At 41.0% G+C, this 11,500-nt stretch overlaps 1 long non-coding RNA gene across 1 annotated transcript; it reads right to left on the bottom strand.

Annotated features, from left to right (window-relative positions):
- Window positions 1–351: 351 nt before the first annotated feature.
- Window positions 352–11,466, bottom strand: LOC308194626. The gene is made up of 4 exons (XR_013950772.1): window positions 10,614–11,466; window positions 4,517–4,585; window positions 4,140–4,396; window positions 352–4,039 (listed from the first exon to the last, which is right to left on the bottom strand). It is a non-coding gene; the product is annotated as an uncharacterized lncRNA (long non-coding RNA).
- Window positions 11,467–11,500: the final 34 nt, after the last annotated feature.

The raw sequence follows: 11,500 nt of genomic DNA, 5'->3' as shown, positions 1-11,500 counted from the left end.
AAATAGCTCCTCTTAGAGTAGCTAGAGCATCAAGCAAGTGCCATAAAGAGCCCCTCCATTTCCCTAAAGGCTTGTTATATTTTTCCCGCTTGTTTTTGATTTACATATCAGTCACAAAGACACTGGCGCTGATTTCCTGAACAACTTCTGTGCAACTTAGGAAGAGCAAAAGGGATGGTAGAGCTGGAATAAAAGCAGACATTTCAAAGCCTGAATATGAATAGCTGGGAGACCAATAAGACTAGGATATATAATAATCACTTTACGTTAAGAGATTTTTAAGCTTCTGTGATGTATTTCCTGTGCAGTCTGAAGTTCTAGCATTAGCCTCTAGTGGAGATGTTATATCAGCAGCTGAAGCTCTATTAAGAGTCATGGGTATTTACTCTTTGTCAATAAAGACCAGTCACAAATACCATGAATTTTACATAGTTATTATTTTTCATCTGGAGCAGGGGATTTTAAGTTTATAAATTGGATCAGTTTATGCATTTCTAGCAAGGCCATTACAATAGAAAGCAGCAACAAAGTTCTATTTTCTGCTCTTTGCTTTATGTCCATATTTTCTCTATTTCTTTTCCCTCTTTTAATTTCATTTTCACTAACTTGTTCTCTTGTTATTTATTCTGTCTCATTTACACACATTGTGCTCTGTGTAGTTATCTTTACTTTGGTATCATAGTCTCAGATCCCATACCAAACTTTCTTTCTAGCCAGCAACTTATTCCATTGCCTCAAAATGATCAGACTTAGGTGAGAAGGAACTGAAGAATGGAAAGAAAGAATCAGCTATCATCTGTTCCATGCAGCTAAAATTGTTTGAAGCATAGCTAACATTGACTAGGGTGAGATATGTATTAAAAATCAAATGTATCCCTACCTAAAATATATAGGGGTTGTTTGTTAGTCAGGGTATTCATCAAAAGAGAATAGTTTATTTCAAAGAACTTTCACATATTACAAGTATATTGTCAACCCCATGCTCGCTGGTCATTGAATATAACATTACTTTTCAACTTTGAAGCCTGGTATCAGATAGAAGATAGTATCAGAAAACCAAGATACAGAAGAAACACTGCCTCATGTAAACTTTACAGTATGTCTTCGTTATGGGATTCCTCACTACAGGAGAACAGGGACAAAGAATGGTAGTGGTGAAAAAGACTGAAAGACTGGAATAATCATCTTCACCAACTATGCAGAGCACCTAGATGCAGACCCATAAATGTGTATTGATTGGGCTCTGGGAGAAGTGTGGCGGATGACAGTGCCAGAGCAGAATACTTTGGATTTGATTATGCACTCCTTCATCTCAGCGGTGAGCACTTCCACACAAAAACAGCCCTGCTGACTTCAAAGGGCTGTGCTGGGTGAGAAAAGACTCCCCACCAGGAACAAGGTTAGTGCAGCCAGTCAAGCTCACGTGGGGGTTCCTGGCAATGTAATTAAGAGTGACTAGCCGAGGCTCCTGGGGTAGGAAAGGCCACTGGGTGGTGAGGAAAGGCCGGCCAGGTGCTACATGAGGACTGAAGGGCTTTGGTGAAGACTGAGCAGAGGGGCTAGGATGGACATCACTAATGGCCTCACAGGTATGTGGGTGGGATTGGAAGAGGTCAGGGGAAACTTCAGCCTCCTGGAGGAAGTGGGGGTCAGTGAAGTTTGAAGGGCTCTGAGCAGGATGAAGGAAAGGTTTCAGGGAGCTGTGGAAGTCTGGCAGGGCAAGCAGGTCTTATTCACTTTCCCCCCCCCCCCCCCCCCCCCCACCCTTCTCCCATGTTTCACCATGCCTCTTTTCCTAGGATCATTGCCTACTTAATTTCCACCCTAGACTTGGAAGTTGCACCCCTGTCACCCCTTTCCCAGCACCCAGTCCCACTCAGCCTCATGCCTCCACCCTCCACTCCTACGAGACTCACTGCTTCACTGCAGCCAGGACCTCCTCCATCTGCTGCACCTTCTGGGATGGAGGAAGGGAAAGGAGAAAGGCTGGGCTGCCAGGTAATGAAGTCTGACCCTGGAGAGCAAGAATTTCTTTCACCATGATCCCTGAAGATAAAGCCGTGACAGTGGTGTCTCCTTATGCTAGGAAGGTCTGGTTCTACTGCAGTTGCTGCTGCCCCACTCTTTGGCCACTGCTTTAGCAGCAACCTCCAGAGAAGAGAGCTTAGTGAGCACAGGGTGGGGATGGGTGTAGGCAAAGAGCAGCCTGCCAGCCGCTGAATGTAACTGTTAATGGGTCATTAATGTCAACAGAAATCGATGGGAGTTGCTCTAAACATGGGGTAAGCCTAAGGGTAGCAATATGAAAACCTGTCAATCCTAAATGATTTTGCTCTGTATGATGCTTGTGTTTAATGGGTTGAATATAATTAACAATGCCTGGATGTCTTCAATATTTTTTTTTTCTATGCAGGAATGCCCAGATTAGAGGGTCTTTCTGATGTTGCTAAACACTGTGCAAATTTTATTTTGCTCTGTGCTGAAACATCTCTGCTCAAGCAAGGTCACTTCTGTCTGTGGAAAATCTCACACTCCAGTGTACTTCACAGAATTCCTCGTGACCCAGACACTGGAAGGTATTTAGATGCTTTCAGAAGGAAACGAGCACAGAAGACATCAAAGCCCCTAACTCCCACTGATTCACAGATACATTTTGAAATATCTCCAGATCAAAAAGGCCAAATCCACCAAGAAACCTAAATCCTACTTGTGAATCAAGATGTCTGCTTGCAGAATTAAATTACTATTAGAAATTTCAGACATTCTGACTAACTGCTTCCTCATCCCTGAGGTGCTTAAATTCTGCTGATTTGCATCCATAAATGGTCCCTCAGTGCCTCTTGCTGCTTGGCATTCACAAAACCCTGGGTGTGCCAAGCAGCTTCAGATGTATTCACACACTAGATCCTCCCAAAGTCTGTTACATTAGTCATTCTCAGACTGCACATTATTCAGACAAAAGAGAAGTGATGTGCAATTTCCACAATAGCACTTTGCTGAGGTAAACTAGTCCCTTTAGGAGGCAACTGTTCAGTCCCTTCCCCTGCAGAACTGGAACAGGTGTTGGAGCTGCATTTCTCATTACTCAAGTGAATACTTGAACAACATGTGCCAGACTGAGATGCTCTCAGGCTCCACGGCAAGTCTGGGAAAGCAGCTGCCTTGGGAGGGTTACCATTTAGGACTTGCCCATCACCTCACTTTCTGATACTTGATTGACTTGGTGCCTCCTGGGATTTTTTTGTAGGTGCCCAGCGTGGTTGCGATATTTTCAAATACTATTTAAAAGTTAGGCTTCACAGAGCTTATTATTAAGTTTTCCAAATCCTTCTCAAGGCTTTTTCCCCAGTGGCCACTTCTAGCACTTTGTCTGCCTGAACTCCTAACTGGTAAGTTTCTCAGGCTGCCTTCTCCTGGGCCAACTAGACCTGGATGTGCCTAGCCCTCTCCTGATCCCCAGGGTTATCTGATGCAGCTACACTAGAAGCCAGCACTTCTTCCTCCTGCCCCCTTACAAACAGTGGGACATGCAGTGTGGGAAACAGTGCTTTGTAGCAATGCTCAGCACCCTGCATGGTGGGCATTTAGGGCTTTGCCCTCAATACCTGTGGGATTTGGCTATCACCTGTAGAAGCTGATAAGTACTTTATTGTTGCTAGGCCCAGTAGGGATGATGAATTAAAGCTTCCACCTATGCTCATAGCCCAGTCCGCTGATTATGTAAGCTGAAATCAATGTGCCACGCGATGAGCAGTGCACATAATGTGCCAGCCTTTCAATTGTCTCTGCTGTAGGAGCAATAACCTCTGGCAGAGAGAAAGGACAGGCAGCTGGGGATGGTAACCTCTCAAATTACTCTAACATGCATTTGGAAGAACTATAAATCTGAATCCCTAAATACAGATTCTTTGCCATGAAGAATAACTGCAAGCATGTAACAGAGTTTTTCCTGTATTGCAGACTGCTAAAGACAGATGGATTATTCACTCTTCACAGAGGGACAATCAAACCTTTAGATTTGTGGCCCAATGAAGTATGCCTAAAATGAAAATGATAGTGGTCACCATTAGGATTACCAAATGGGATGACAATTTAAAGATCATAATCCTCTCCAGAGGCAGTTCTTCAATGTCACATACCATAGGCTGGGCACATATTTCTTGCAAGTCAACCAGCCTGTAGCTCTCCTTTTCTCATCTTCACTCTTTTGGGTTGGAACAATTGACCCCCCCTGCTCGGCAGTCCAGGGAATGGCTTTTTGTTCTTCTGGCCAAGGCTAGGGCTGATTTCTTTCTGGATGCAGGATTTTGCTTTGGAAACATTTCCAGAACAACATGCATTTGCTGGGGGGTAGAGTTATCTAACAGCATTTTGACCTCACAAAATTTGAGTTTTCCTGTAAAAGAGAAATGTTCTGTTCTCTGCATGAAGTGCATATATAAGTGTACCCACATTTATAAAAATGCATTGTGAGGCCCTGAAATGATGCTCCTTACTGTAGCTTAACATCTCTTACCAAGATGCAGTGGTCCTCTGAAAGCAGTGTTCAGGGACTCTTTAATTTGTTGTCCCTACTGTCACAGACCTGCAATAACAAGATGAACATAAGTAATCAATAACTAGTAATTAGTATAGTTAAGAAACAGAGAAAACATAACCCTATATAGGTGAGCTACTAAATTATACTAAGTAATCCTGCAGAAGTATTACTGCTTATTTCTTTCTATTATTTCTCAATATCAATGGTATTAATATTCTGATTTATTCCCCCTTTAAATCAATGGAAGATCTCCCAGAACTTCAATTTCCTTGGGGATATAGCCTTAGGAGGCTCTTCATGTGTTCCACAATTTACTACAATATCAGAGGTGCTACTTAAGGACCAGCCCAAGAAATAAGCAACATCAGTGTTTCAAAGACTGCCTCATAGCTCTGAAGTGTTAAAAAAGTGTTGACTTGAATGGTGACTTGAAAAAACCTACCTGTTCAAAAAAAGAATAATAAAATAAAGGTATTACTATTCAAGCAGCTGCTCTATTAATTTCCAGCTACAGTATACTTTTCATACTTTTTGATCCAAGTACACTGAATAAAGATAAAGTATATTTATGCATTTAATGAACTCTCTGAGCTCTATGCTTAGGAAGTCTGAATTCATTTATGTTGTTTGCATTCCATTTTACTTATAATTCATTATAGTGTCAGGCAAATACCACTCTTGATTTTGCTTGAAATTACTCATTTCTTTTGGGGTTTCACCATGTTTTTATACAATCTTTTTAAAAGGCCACCACTATCTCTTGACTTGTCTTTCCTGGTATCTAAAGCATTTCTGTGATGATGGACCCGTTAAATAAATTGCTTGACAAATGAAGCTAAGACAGTGGGAGTTCAGCCTGAATACAGGCTACTAGACAGGCAATTACAGTGTTATGCTTAACACTTATCATTTACTTGTTTTTATTTTTCCTGTGTAAAGATGAACCAAGCTATTTTCATTCTTCTGAGAGTCATTTTGATTATGATTTGAAGCATTATTCTCAGACACAATAAAGTGCAATAAGCGTTTCTGATATGTTGCCCAGTCTGGAGGAATTGGTTTTGTCTCTTTTTTATAGATTTTGATCACCTCCATATGACAAAGAGATAAAAAGTACTGCGAAATATCCCCGATTCTGAAAGGGATAAAAAATGCCCTTGCTGAGTCCAGAAGGGCAAGCCCATCCTCCAACAAATATACTATATCCCAAAGGCTGGAAGGACAAGCACAAATATCAAAGAAAGAAACCTATCTCACCTATCTCACTGCTGGTAGCTATAAATGTCAGTCTGAGCCCATTCCAAAGGTACGCATTTATAAACACTTCTTGGGAGGGGATTAGGTGCAAGTCTGGGACAGTTCTGTGTAAATCCAGAGAACCTCTGCTATCAGCATTTATCTCACTGTATGTCTCCTTTAGTTTCCATTATCACTGCTGAAACAAATGACACATATTACTGTCTACAAAGGGAAACTGCAACCAGGAGGATGAGCTGTGTAAGGGAAGAGTCATTGATCAGGGGATAAGGTGTTTTCCCTAAAGCTTGGCTTATCAGTTCTCAGAGTCCACACATAAAGTAGCCTTCATCTCCACTGGGAGCTTGAGGACCTGCCATGAGTCCACGTCCAGAGGAGGACCAGAGCACTGCGTGGCATTCAGTAGAACATTTATTTCATAGGTTTTGCTGCACCTTCTTTCAGAGTGCCTATTTAGGCACCCTAAAAGAAGAATCTGGGAAACGGCCCAACTGAATTCTTAATGCATCTCAAGCCTTGCAGAGGAGAGCCCCTGTGCAGAGGAAGCTGAGTGCAGCAGCAGCAGGTTGGCAGCTTTTCTGAGTATTGAACAGATTGCATCCGCATGCAGAGACTGTGTGCTGCTTGGAAGTCCTAGTAACCCTGACCCAGCACAGATTCAGTGAGCTTCTCTGACAAACTATAGCAAAGACTTCTTTCAGTTTGCCTTGCCTGTGGAGACTAAGAATACGCTCATTATTTCAATATGAAAGCTGCACTTTGCAGTAATTTGGGAAGATAGTTTAAAATTGTGCCATTTTCTACCAGTGAAGCATTTACAGATGGCTTGCAAAATATGCTCACTGACATAATTCAGATCTATCTACTGCGCTGTTGCTTCTGAAGTCGGAGGAATTAATCACAGTGAAGTTGCTAGAAAGAGCAATGAAAGATTATTAAGAGAAAGATCTTGGTGCAACTTTGTCACTATTAGCTGAATTTTCATAAATTTCTAATTTAGGAGTAAAAATTTTGTTTTAGGTTTAAAGTTGCTAGATAAAATGTCAGCACTGGCATGAATTCTCTCTATGCAACTGAGTCTAATTTTGCAAAGTACCTAACATCTTTCTGGATCTTGCTCAGATTGTAAACACAGAAAGGTCTTGAATCAGGACAGTACCTGAACATAAAAGATTAAGGTAACTCTTAATCAGGACAGCACTTTACTGCATTTTTAGTAGTACACATGATACGGATATTTTCTTCAACTGGCTTAGAGCTATGATGCACAGTATTGCCAATCCTGTCTTCAAAATTCATGCAGTTGGAAAAACATCAGACTTGTTTAAAAGTCATAAGATTTTAAGTCTTGATTTTTTTTTTATTTACTTTATTTTTTTCTTTAGGCTATATTTCTGAGCCAGCTTCAAACTTTTCTATGAGATCAGAAGGGCTCAAGATGTACTCAAAACTGAAAATTGATGTTCCTCTGCAATTTCTTGCTGCTAGCATTTGGGGCTTGAAGAGAAAGCATTATCAGTTGTGATACTTGGAATAACATTACAAGAATTTGCAAAGTTGGCTCAACCTCTATCTAACGTTAAGAAATTTCAGATTGTAACTCTTCAGATTTTAACTTTTTCCTTGACTTAGAAGCAGAAAGAAATGGAAAAAAATAAAAGAAAAATAAGACACAACCATTTCATGTATGTGCACATATGCATATGCGCATATATGTGTATGCAACATGTATATCTCATTTTGTAGTGTTTGCTTCTGAATGATCTCAACAATCACAGCTGGCTTGGCTAATTGGCATTTTTAACAGAACTATTTTCTCACCTCCCCCTTCGTCCCCAAAAGCTACTTTAAGATGCATCTTTTCTTTCTTTCTTTTTTTTTTTTTTTTTTGAGGATGCATTGAGTATCTTACCTCATGAGGGAAGTAGATCAGCTGTAAAGAGGTACATCATTTTATGGCTCATGTAAGAAAAAAATGTGCTGTTTGAAAAAGCCTGCATATTTCTTCAACCATATAAAGATAAAGCAAGAATAGTCAGAGACATGTAGAGAGGAGAGGACAAAAGGAAATCAAAGGAAGGAACATGAGGATTACTGTACAATGGATATATATTGACAGACTGAGAAAATTTGGGCTCAGTGTTCATGCAGAGAGAAGAGAAGTAAGAACCAAGTTTCAAACTGATTGTAAAGGTGATATAACTCTACTGATCTTTCCTTAGGTTTCAGGCTGGTATTGCCACTGCGGACTGAATCAAGAGGGGGAGCTATTCATCACTTCAGGAAGCTACTGAGGTCTCTGCAATGATGGTTTATGGGACACAACTACTGCTACAAATACTGTCAGTCACACAAGACAGCCTGAAAGTTAGTGAGCCTCCAAAGGTGATTTAAATACTGGATGCTGTTGAAGCTTCCCTAGGGGAATACCAGCAAGGGTATTTGTCACTGCTGATCCTGAGGGCATTTGTGAGCAAAGAATGTAAGGGATAACCATTTTGGCCTCTACAGCACTAGAGATGTAGCTATTCTGTCTCTGGATTTGCTCCCAGACAGCATAACGTTGTTTGGTCTCATATTTCATGGCAATGCCATGATTTAGCCCTTAATTATTTGGGCTGGCAACAGAGGAAGATATATGATTACATTTCTGAAACATATAGTGCAGAGAAAGCCCTGAAAACAGAACCGAAGAGTTGAGCTGTGCATCCCAGTAGCCTTTACTCAGTCCCTCTTGAAACTGAACACAGATGGGGAGAACTGCTGCTGCTGCCTCAGCTGAGTTCACCATGAGGAGTAGGAAATGCTGTGGGAGTGGTGCGAGACGTTTAGAGAGCACTGGTTTTCAAATCAGGATTCCTTACTTGATACTGGGATGTGAGCCCCATGTGCTAGCAAAGGGAAGTGTCAAGCCACTGAGATCAATCAGGCATGATCAGAATTATGATTCAATTGTCTAGGGACAATGTCAGCAATGTGTTATAAGAACCTGTCAAACATGAAAATGAGAAGTTTCTGCCTTGAGGCACTGTTCCTCAACAATCTCCAGCTTATATTATCCCAGATTGCAATGCGATCACATCTTCATACACCCTCTAGACACCCACCAAATTTCACTGTATTTGAAATAAACAATGGATTTTAGAACACCTTTAAACATAGACAAATTCCCACCCTTAATCATAGCAAAGTTTTTTTTCCTCTGTGGCAATAATAGACCAAACTAAGTTAAGGCTGATGCAGGCAACAACAAATGAAATTTAAAAGCAGTAAGAGCATAGCTGATGTTGGTTTTTACTATTGCTGTTATATATAGGGACATAGAGACTGTAAATTATATGCAGAGCAAATTGCCACCCATTAATTCAAATAGCATCTTTTCACACATAACCAGTCTGTGAGACTTCCCCCCCCCCCCCCCCCCCCATTATTAGCTGTTTGCTCTCTTACTCTCCAGGAAAAAAAGAAAAAAAAAAAGTAAACATCATACTTCATACTTTTGCTCAAATAAAGCACATTTCCAGATGACGTGATTTGGCATTATTCTCTCTGCACTGTGACACAGCAAATGGATATCAAAACTGCAACCCGCAACTAATTGTCTTGGGATGTGATACCTGATGAATATAAATATGTAGCCATAAGCATGCCTTGGAATAATTTTTGAAAAAATAGCTAGCTATACATAACACAAATATTTTCTTCAGTATTTTCTGCAACAGAAAATCACCTTCTGGTTGAGGGGTGATGGAAAGCTCATCATTTTTTTCAGCTGTTTCTCTGAACTGGGAGAAGGAGCAAAGAGAAATAGAGAAAAGCAAAGAGGCATTCTGCCATGCAGGGTATTTAGAGCTAGATGGGCAACAAAAGAAAACTAAGTATGACAGAAAGGGGTAGGTGAGGAGAAGCTACCGCATTCAGTTCCTATGAAATCCTCAAGATGAGAAAGAATTGCTGCTGAGACAAATGGCTCAGTGGGAGCTGCTGCAAGAAGCTTGAAGAGCTCCCGATAGCCCCACAGCCAGCACCATGTAGCCAGGGGGTTTTACAGCCTCTCAGCCTTATGGTCCTTTTAAAAATGATTTAGGTCCCAAACCTGATACCATTACTAGAGCAACTCCTCATTATTGAAAACAATGATTTACTCATTATGCAAAGTACAACAGTCAAGCCACCAGAACACCTGGGAACAAAATACAGCTGTATAAATTGGACTCTGATCCAGAAATTTTAATGAGAGTAACAGAACGTGGTCCTAAAAAAATACACTCATTAAAAATAAAATTTGTGTTTTGTGCCTGCTTGTTTGTAACTCATTCTCTTAGCTCAGCATATTTCTCTTATTTGAATAGATTTACATAATTTTAAAGTTCTATAGATTTATACTGATGATCCAAATCTGTTTAAAGTAGTTTCTTCAACTCCTTTCCTGACACAGCCAAAACAACACACACACACGCACACACAAAATCCTGCCATTGATAATTACCACATAGTTCTTTCAGCCGAGAAATATCCCACACCATTTACTGCCTACTGAGATGCAATCAAAATTAAATGGGTGGAAATAACTCTGAAGTGGCAGCTTTAAGCTCTACCAAAGGAGTGCAGGGTCTTATTTTCATGACAACATAGAAAATGGCGTTCTGGGTCAAACTAATCATCCGTTTCACCTACAACAGTGGCAATACGAAACACCACTCCTGGAGAATTCGTGATCCCTGCCCCTCTGCAGTCCTTCTCCTGGTACCCCTCCAGCACCCACAGCCACAATGAGGATGGCAGCGAGCACGTTCCTGCCCGTGCCTTTTGGTACCTGTTTATGGACCTACTGCCCTGGAGTTTGTCTGCTTCAGCTTTTTTCAGCTTGCTGACAACGTTGGTTTCCACAGTCTCCTGTAGCAGCAAATTCCAGAAGGTAGGGCAGGTATATCTGTGGTATAAAACAAGTATCTTTCACAGATTTTAAACTTCTCTCCAACTAGTTTCAGTAAGTGTCCATAGGACATCACGGGACTTGGCAAATAACAATTCTGTATTGCTTTATTCACTGCCTTCACGGTTTTGTAAGCCTTGACTCTCAAGCCTTTGGGGGTGGGAGTGGGATAAGATCATGAAAAGTCCCAGGTGTTTCTGTTTTGCTGCTCCATTCCCTTTAAGCATCTTGCTTGCCTTTCTCTGCATCTTCTCTGATTTCTCTATGTCCTTCCTAAAATGTGGAAACACAGTGTTCAGGATGTGAATGCACTAAGGTTTTATATTTTCTATTTTGCTCTTAGCATCTGTTCTGAGAGAACCCAAAACTTTGTTCCCACTTCTAGCTGCTGCTGCATTTGAAGCAGATGAATTCAGAGAGCTGCCAACAGCAATGCCCAGGTCTCCCTCCTGAGCTGCAGCCGCCAGTTTGCAGCTCAGCACTGGGTAAGCAAGGCTTAGATTATTCTCTGTACGTGCATGATATATCTATGCAGAAACTCATCTACCAGTTTTTACTGCACCCACTCAGCACGGTATTGAGCACTAGGAGCTCCTTGCCACATGTGTGTGCCATTTGACTCCCTGAAGCAGTACAGTACTATCTGCAAACTTTGAGATATTTCTTCAACGTTTTCTTCTGCAGGTCATTGATGAAGATCTTAAATAATACTCATTCCCTAAGAGGTACTGTTACTGACTCTTCTTCATCCTGGATAGCAACAATTA

Source organism: Anser brachyrhynchus, assembly GCF_964034855.1.
Source record: "Anser brachyrhynchus genome assembly, chromosome: 4".
Lineage (NCBI taxonomy): Eukaryota > Metazoa > Chordata > Aves > Anseriformes > Anatidae > Anser > Anser brachyrhynchus.
The sequence above is the reverse complement of the archived record's forward strand: the minus strand, read 5'-3'. Positions and strand labels throughout refer to the sequence as shown.